At 51.8% G+C, this 8,852-nt stretch overlaps 1 protein-coding gene across 1 annotated transcript in view; it reads right to left on the bottom strand.

The window, feature by feature from the left end:
• The window catches only part of SETBP1 (SET binding protein 1), a 292,143-nt gene extending 284,257 nt beyond the window's left edge, over positions 1-7,886 (bottom strand). The window contains exon 1 of the mRNA XM_039367099.1: positions 7,762-7,886. The gene's annotated coding sequence lies outside the window, so the exon portion shown is untranslated. The remainder of the gene's footprint in view (positions 1-7,761) is intronic.
• Positions 7,887-8,852: the final 966 nt, after the last annotated feature.

Here is an 8,852-nt window from a genome sequence, read left to right on the forward strand (position 1 = left end):
CACAAATGCTTTGGCTTCCGACACACAAAGGTGGCTTAAAAAAATAAAATAAATAACAGCCTGCCTCCGGAAATGGTGAATGCTCCAACACTGAAGAGTTTTTAAGAAGAGACTGGACAGCCATTGGTCTTAAGTTGTACAGGGTTTCTTCCCTGAGCAGGGGGTTGGACTAGATGACCTCCAAATTCCCTTCCGTGATTGTTATTCTGTTATTCTTTTTTTTTCCTTTCTTTCTTCCTTCCTCCCTCCCTCCCTTCTCCAACACTGGAAGTTTTTAAGAAGAGACTGGACAGCCATTTGTTTGAAATGGTACAGGGTTTCCTGCCTGAGCAGGGGGTTGGACTAGATGACCTCCAAGGTCCCTTCCGAGTCTGTTATTCTTTTCCTTCCTTCCTTCCTTCCTTCCTTCCTCCCTCCCTCCCTCCCTCCCTTCTTCCCTCCCTCCCTTCTCCAACACTGGAAGTTTTTAAGAAGAGATTGAACATTTGTCTGAAATGGTACAGGGTTTCCTGCCTGAGCAAGGGGTTGGACTAGATGACCTCCAAGGTCCCTTCCAACTTTACTACTACTACTATTACTACCACTATTATCATCATCATCATCATCATTATCATTATCAAAATAAAACAAAAAATAGCAAGCCACCCATAAGGCCACCTCCACCGTGTTCCTCGTAATGAAGATGTGGTATCTTCTGAGGTTGTTGTTCACCACCCAGGAAAATCCGTGGGTCAATATGGAAAAGATCAAGTTACTTTCCCTCTGTTTCCCCCCCCCCTCCCCACCCCAGCAAGACGGCTACTAGCAGGGTCAACATTCTGCTGCCTGGGAAGATCCTTTCAAACGCCACAGATGTACATATAAGGCAAAGCACACGGAGGAGGGTTTCCCCACCACACACACACACACACACAAACACACAGAGAGACACATGCCCCTTCTCCTGTTTTTCTCCAACTCCTCGCAACGCTGCTTTACATCTTGCCGATAACAAAAACACCCTTCCGTGCAAGGTAAAAAATAAAAATTAAAAAAAAAAATGGGGCCAGATCTTGAATAGAATCAAAACGGAACGGGATTCGTTCTCGGCCAAGTGGACACGCAAAGGATTTGTTTTATTTGCAGCAATGCTCAGCTTAGTACCCTCAAAGACATCAAACGGGACGGGGGGGGGAAGGGGAGACATAAAGCTAAAATCAAACCCGCCCAGTCACAAAATTCTCAAGCGGATGTTTCAGGAAAATGGGGAGCTTTCCCATCAACGTGGACTGCTGCATTCTCTACGGGCGATGGGGCCCCGGGGAAGGGTCCTACATGTGGCTGCAAAAATCCAGGATTTCCTGCAAAGGGGGGGGGGTGGACCACATGATCTTCTCCATGGCTGCCTCCATCTCTAGATTTATTTATTTATTTTTGATTCTACACAAGACCACCCCTGGAATCCTGCATCCAGTTTGGGTCAAGACGTTACCCCCCCCCAAAAAATGTTGAGGCTTTGGAAAAAGCAACTAAGAGGATTAAAAAAGGCCTGGAGACTAAAACATCTGAAGAACGATTGCAGGATTTGGGAATGCCCAATCCTAATGCTGGGAAAGATGGAGGGCAAGAGAAGAAGGGGACGACAGAGAATGAGGTGCTGGATGGAGTCCCTGAAGCAGGAGGTGTGAGCTTCAATGGACTCCAGAAGATGGTAGAGGACAGGAAGGCCTGGAGGAACGTTGTCCACGGGGTTGCGATGGGTCCGACACGACTTCGCAATTAACAACAATCCAGAGAAAAGAAGGACTGGGGCTGACATGATAGCAGCATCCCAGTATTTGAGGGGCTTCCACCAAGAAGGGTTCAACTTATTTTCCAAAGCACCAGAAGGCAGGACAGGGGGGGAAAAAATGGATGGAAACTAATCAAGGAGAGAAGCAACCTGGAATTAAGAAGAAACTTCCTAACAGCGAGGACAATTAATTGCAGAACAACTTGCCTCCAGAAATTGTGGGTTCTTCATCACTGGAAGCTTTTTAAGTCTTTTATTTATTAGTGAATATTTAGTATTCTGTATTTCAGAATATTGAAAGTATTCCATATCTGAGGGGCTGCCCCACAGAAGAGGGGGTCAAACTATTGTCCAAAGCACCAGAGGGCAGGACAAGAAGTAATGGTTGGAAACTGACCAAAGAAAGAAGCAACCTGGAATTAAGGAGAAACTTCCTGACAGGGAGGACAATTAACCAGTGGAACAGCTTGCCACCAGAAATCGTGGGTCCTCCATCACTGGAGGTTTTTAAGAAGAGACGGGACAGCTACTTGTCTGAGTTGGTGTAGGTTCTCCTGCTTGAGCTGGGGGCTGGACTAGAAGACCTCCAAATCCCTTCCAGCTCTATTCTGACCAAAACCTCAGATTGTTAGGCACGGAGAGAGAACATCTGTCTCCATCCCGGTATGTTTTCTCCTAATTTGACTCCACAAGTTACATTTCCTGCAAGTTGACATGTTCTTCTCAGTAACCTACGTGCTTATTGACGTATTTATTTAATTTATGGGCTGCCCCTCTTAGCGCAGGATAAGTGCGGGCGGCTTACAATATTAAAAAGATAAAAGCTATATAAATAAAACAAGACGCGATGGATGGAACCTAATCAAGGAGAGAAACCAATCTAGACATTTTCTGATGGAACAATTTTAAAACTTGTTTGCCTTCAAGAGCTGTGGGTGATCCATCCCTGGAGGTTTTTAAGAAGACACTGGACAACCGTTTGACTGAAAAGGTATAGGGCAGTGTTTCTCAACCTTGACAATTTTAAGGCATGTGGACTTCAACTCCCAGAATTCCACAGCCAGCATTGCTGGCTGTGGAATTCTGGGAGTTGAAGTCTACATGCCTTAAAATTGTCAAGGTTGAGAAACACTGGTATAGGGTCACCTGCTTGACTAGAACAGTGGGCAATATTGCCCCCCAAGGGGGCGATTTCATTTTTCAGGGGGGGTGATGGAACAAAAAGAGGCGACGTGGGGGCGAAGGAACGAAAAGTTTTTAGCATGCAGTCCAGTTCGATATCTATTTTCTTTGTGTCTTTTTAATCCTTTTTACAGTGTGCGTGCCTATATCTACTTTCCTCAAATCTTAACTTGAGTTTCAGAGTTTTCGTCTTGAACGTTCTTAGTTCCTGCATTGCGGTTTGTTCTTATGCCCTTTTTATATTTCTTTTTGCGTCTTAAATTTCCCTTGTAATTCAGTCATTAAATGTTAACTGTTTTTCTTTTCGGGCATTTCACTTTCTTGCAATTGAATTTTGTTTTCAGTGGTCCTTACATTTAAGTGTCTTGAATAAATAAGAGAATAATGAAATACATGCATCACGAAGTTTGGGAATAAAGTGACGGATGGCACCAAAAAATTTTTTCACAGCAGGGAAAAGACTGGAAATAAACTATTTGCATCGATATGTCCTGATGACAATTTTAAAGAAAACAAAAAAAAGCGTTTGGATAAATTGAAGCATTGTTTCCTATGTTGTGATTGAGAGGTTATGTTGGGGGAGGGGGGGGCGATGACAACTTCCTCATTGGCTCAAGGGGGAGATTCGTTCAAAAAGGTTAAGAACCACTGGACTAGATGACCTCCAAGGTCCCTTCCGACTCTATTATTCGGTTACTGAAAAAATATACGGTATTAAAAAAATACAACCGCTAAAATATGGAAGGGACAATGTTGTCCTGGAACACAAGCCTGGCTCTTGAAGGATGGAGTCTAGCTGGTTTGAAGACACCTAAAACGTGTCTCTACACACACACACACACACACACACACAACTCCAGGGCAGCTTCTCTTGGAAGGAGAAAAGAGACACACCAGGGCTCGACCTTGCACTGATGTGGGAGAACTTCACCAGAGGATGTGATCTGGTCCTTGGCAAGTGACCCAGATGTTCTGAATGCCCCCCTCCCCCGTCTTTCCTGTGTGCAAACACCCCTCAACTCTGCCCTTCCACTACTACAGCAGCAGAGAAATCCCCCCACCACCGACAATGACACAACAGGATTTCCCAGCTGTTCTCTGGAGTTTCTCTTTGCTCTTGTGGTGTTGTGGGCGAGATGGTGTTAAGTTTTGCACAGGGGTGGGGGGGCAGGAAGGACCCGTTTCCAGGTGTCACCTGGGGCAAGGGTGTGGAAGAGAAGATTTTAGTTGTGGTGACTCTCCCCAAATAATTAATAAATAAATAAATAAATAAATAAATAAATAAATAAATAAATAAATAATAATAATAAAAAAAAAACCTTGGTTGGTTTGGGTGCTCTCTCTGATGGGGCCAAGTTCCCAGCCATTTTTTGGGTGTGTAATTTTGCCTGACTCCCTAAAACAGGAAGAGTGGTTGCCACTCGCAGCACATCAAGATGAACCCTGTCAACAAGAAGCAGCAGCGTGACCACCGACAACCAGGGAGGGGAAGGAAAAAAAAAAAATCACACATCCACCAACCTCTAAAGAAATATTTAGCCTCGCTCAACACAACGCACTTCCTTTCCTCGCATCTACTTTGGTGAACCCCCTCCCCAAATATATCTGGTTCTGATTTGCGTTCACTTGGAACAGGCCCCTTGTTATTCCCCCCCCCCATGACAATTTTGCAGTCTTTCAGCAAAACATGGGGAGAGAGAGAGAGGGAGAGAGAGGAAGAGGGAGGGGGAGAGGGACAGAGGGAGAGAGAGGAGGAAAGAGGGAGGGGAGAGAGAGAGGGGAGGGAGAGAAGAGAGGAAGAAAGAGGGAGAGGGAGAGGGAGGAAGAGGAGAGAGAGAGAGAGGAAGAAAAAGGGAGGGAAAGGGAGAAAGAAAGAGGGAGAGGAGAGAGAGAGGAAGAAAGAGGGAAGGGAGAGAGAAAAAGGAAGAAAGAGGGAGGGGAGAGAGAAAGAGGGAGGGGAGAGAGAGGAAGAAAAAGGGAGGGAAAGGGAGAAAGAAAGAGGGAGAGGAGAGAGAGAGGAAGAAAGAGGGAAGGGAGAGAGAAAAAGGAAGAAAGAGGGAGGGGAGAGAGAAAGAGGGAGGGGAGAGAGAGGAAGAAAGAGGGAGGGGGAGAGAGGGGAGAGGGAGGAGAGGAAGAAAGAGGGAGGGGGAGAGAGAGGGAGGGGAGAGGGAGAAAGGAAGAAAAAAGAAGGGTGAGAGAGAGGAGAGAGGAAGAAAAAAGGAGGGGAGAGAGAAAGAAAGGGAGGGGAGAGAGAGGAAGAAAGAGGGAGGGGGAGAGGAAGAGAGGAAGAAAGAAGGAGGGTAAGAGAGGAAAGAGGGAGAGAAGAGACAGGAAGAAAGAGGGAGGGGGAGAGAGGGAGAGAGAAAGAAAGAGGGGGAGAGGGAGAAAGGGGGGAAAGAAAGAGGGAGGGGGAGAGAGAGAGAGGAAGAAAGAGGGGGGAGAGAGAGGGAGAGAGAGAGAGGAAGAGGGAGGGAAGAGAGAGAATAAAGCAAGCAGAACCAAGAAACTGGGAAGGGAGACACACAAACAGACACACACACATAGATTGTAACACCCACTTCCTCCTCCCCCCCCTCCCTGGCACAGCTACACACCTGACACACATCACAAGCTCTCTTTTTTCCCCCATTCTGCTCAGCTTCGCTTCCTTTCCCCCCTCCCCATAAACAGGGGGAAAGAACACAGAAGCAAATTAAGAAAAGAGGTGCAAAAGGGATGCCTGTTATGTGTTTGTGTGTGTGGTGTGTGTGTGTTTGGGGTGTCGGGTGTTCAAACTCAAGGGCCGACAGAGAAGCTGAAGGATTCCCCCCTCGGATGCCAGGGTGGTCAGATGTACCGAGAGAGGGGTTGCAGCGGAAAGAAAACAAAAAACAAAATTTTTTTCCAAAGGCTCTGCTCTGTGCACAACCCCACAGACACACACACACACACACACCCCTCAGCCCTTGTTTATCCCTGCAAGCTCGACTGGCTGCTGCCGGCAGTGTCCTTTCACCAATGTCAAAATAACTCTTCGGCAGCTGGGCCCCAGATTTATTTTTTTCTTTTTTTCTTTTTGCAAAAGAAAAAAAAATCACGTTGCATCCATCCTTGCACGGGGTTCCAAAAAAAAAAAAAAAAAAAAGAGGAGGAAACACGAATCTGGCCGGGAACGTCAGAATGCTCCCTCCCTATCCCTTCCCTCCCCCTAAAAAAAATGGGAGGTGGGGGTTTGTGTTTGGGGGGGGTGGGTTTTGGAGGGGGGGTGGAAAGGACCGAGAGAGGGGGGGGAGGCCACCCCGCCGCCTCCTCCTTCCTCCCGACGTTCAAAAGGCCAGCTCGACGCGGAAGGTGCGACCGAAGGCGGAAATGCCATTTCGGCCAGCCAAAAAGGTTTTTTGCACACACCTCTCGGCCACGCCGAGGCTGACCTTTTACGCACGCACACACACACACGCATGCACGTACACACACAAACACACACACACACAAGACGAGAACCGTGCAGCAGGCCCCGATCGAGGGGGGGGGATAGAAAAAGGAGAAGACTGCCCCCGGGCGCGGATGGGTTTCCTCGCGAGTAAATGCTCTTGCAAAAAAAAAAAAATCCTCCCGCTTTGCAACTCGCTTTTTTGTTTTTGCAACGCTGCTTACTCGCGAGGAAGCCCCCTCCTCCTCCCCACCCACCCCTCCCCAGCTTTCCCCGAGGATGGGTTCCCCTACACACACATACACACACACACACACACACACACACACACACACACACACACCAGCCCAGGCTCGGAAAGGAGAGAGGACAGACTGCAGCCCCCCCCTTCTACCCCACTACTCAGCGCCCCCCCACTCCCCTCCAACTTCACGCCGACTCCGGAGAAAGCAAGCAGCCTCCCTCACGCTCACCTGGACGGGGGGGGGAGGGGGGACCCTCCCCAAAAGGGATCCCGGCCGGGATCGGGTCCCCTTCCTCGATCCCCTTCCTCGATCTTCTACCTCTCCAGCAGCTTTTTGCTTCTCCACACCCCCCCCCCCCACCAACACCACCAGCGCCGGCTCAACTTTGCAGGGTCCGGGAATCCTCGCCTAGTGGATGCGCGCCCCCCCCCCACGGGATCCCCCTCTTTTGCCTCCCCAATCCCAAAGCCATTGCCGCCGGTCTGCCCTCCCCCCCGCGCGCGCAAACCTTCCCTCCCACCTCAGGATCGCGGGCAACGCTTCCCCATCTCCTCCTGCAAGTCGACCGTACCCCACCCCCCCAACCAGCCTCCTCCCAAACATCCTCGCATCCCCCCCCCATGCACCCAGCCAGGGTCAGGATCGCGGGCACCACTCACCCATTTCCCTCCCGCCCTCCCCCTGCGCCGGGTTTCCCCACCCTCCAAGTCAATTGTCCCGTCGCCTTCTCCCCAAAACATCCACACACCCCCCCACCCGGGCTCAGGATCGCGGGCAACATCCGAGCCGTTTCCCCACCCCTCAAAAGTCGATTGTCCTCCCAAATCCTCCCCCCCATCCACTCGAGCTCAGGATCGCGGGCAACACTCCCCCCACCCCCGAGCCGTTTCCCCACCCCTCAAAAGTCGACTGTCCTCCTCCCAAATCCTCCCCGCCCCCACCCACCCGAGCTCAGGATCGCGGGCAACCCTGCCCCCATCTCCCCAATTCTCCCAGCCGATTGTCCTCCCAAAGCCTCCAGCCACCCAGGCATAGGATCGCGGGCAGCACCCCCCCACCTCCCGTTTCCCCCCCCCTCCAAGCATATTGTCCTCCCTCCGAAAGCCTCCAGCCTCCCCCCCCCTCCCAGGCACAGGATCGCGGGCAGCACTCACCCATCTCCTCCGGCGCCTCCCGCGCTCTGCTTCGGCCCTGCTGCTCCGGGGAAGCGGGACGGAGGGACCGGGGCGCGTCCGAGCGCAGGTCCGGCTGGCTGGGGAGGGAAGGGGGGAGGCCTGGGTGGGGTGGGGGAGAGGCGTCTGCGCGGACAGGGGAGGGGGCCGCTGGGCTTAGATCCCGGTCCAGGCCCCTCGCGGGAGCCCCCCGACCTGGCCCGGCGCTGGCAAGCGGTGCGGGAGGGGCGCCGGGGCCATGGCTGGCGGGCGGGCGGGCGGCGGCGGCGCTGTCAGCCGGGGGAGGGCGCGCGAGGCAGCCGCCCGGGCGGAGGCGAGGCGCAGCGCCGCCCGAAACCGGGAGAGAGAGAGAGAGAGAGACGGGAGAGGAAGGAAAAAAAAAAGGAAGGAAGAAAAGAAAGAAAGAAAAAAAGGCCGCCGATTTTTTTCTTTCTTTCTTTCTTTCTTTTTCCCCTTTCCAAGCCTGGGGAAAAATGGCGCCTCTCCAAATAAGGCGACCGAGATTTTTTTTCCCCTTTCCAACGGCGGGAGCGTGCAAAAAAAAGAGAGAGAAAAAAAGGGGGGAGTGGGAAAAGACGAAAGAAATGGGGATAATGCAACGGGGGGGGGGAGAGAGAGAGAGATTCAACGCAACGGTGCCCGCTTTTTTTGCAAAAGCAGCGTGCAAAAAAAAAAAAAGGCAAAGGAGAGGAAAAAAAAAACCGGAGGAAAGGAAGAGGGGAAGGGGAAAGGAGGAGGAGGAGGAGGAGAAAGGGGGAAAAAAAAGGCTCTCCCTTTTTGGGGGGGAGGGGGCAGGAGGGAAGAGGAGGAGGAGGAGGAGGAGGAGGAGGAAGAGAAGGGAGCCGAGCGAGAGACGCCCCGGCGCTTGCAAAGCTCGGCCCGGCTCCGCTTGCTCGCTGGCTGCCTCTCCTGCGCCGATCCCCGCCTGCGCCCGCCGGCTCCCGCTTGCCGACCGAGGCCAGGGGGGCTTCTCCCCTCCCTGCCTCGGGCTTTTGGGGGGGAGGGGGCTCCGGGGGGGGGTCTCCTGCGCGGCCGAAGGGTTGCAAAAGGGGCTCTGCCGATCAGCGCAGCCG

This window comes from Crotalus tigris, unplaced genomic scaffold (assembly GCF_016545835.1).
Source record: "Crotalus tigris isolate CLP2741 ecotype Arizona unplaced genomic scaffold, ASM1654583v1 scf7180000020560.477907, whole genome shotgun sequence".
NCBI classification, from domain to species: Eukaryota; Metazoa; Chordata; class Lepidosauria; order Squamata; family Viperidae; genus Crotalus; species Crotalus tigris.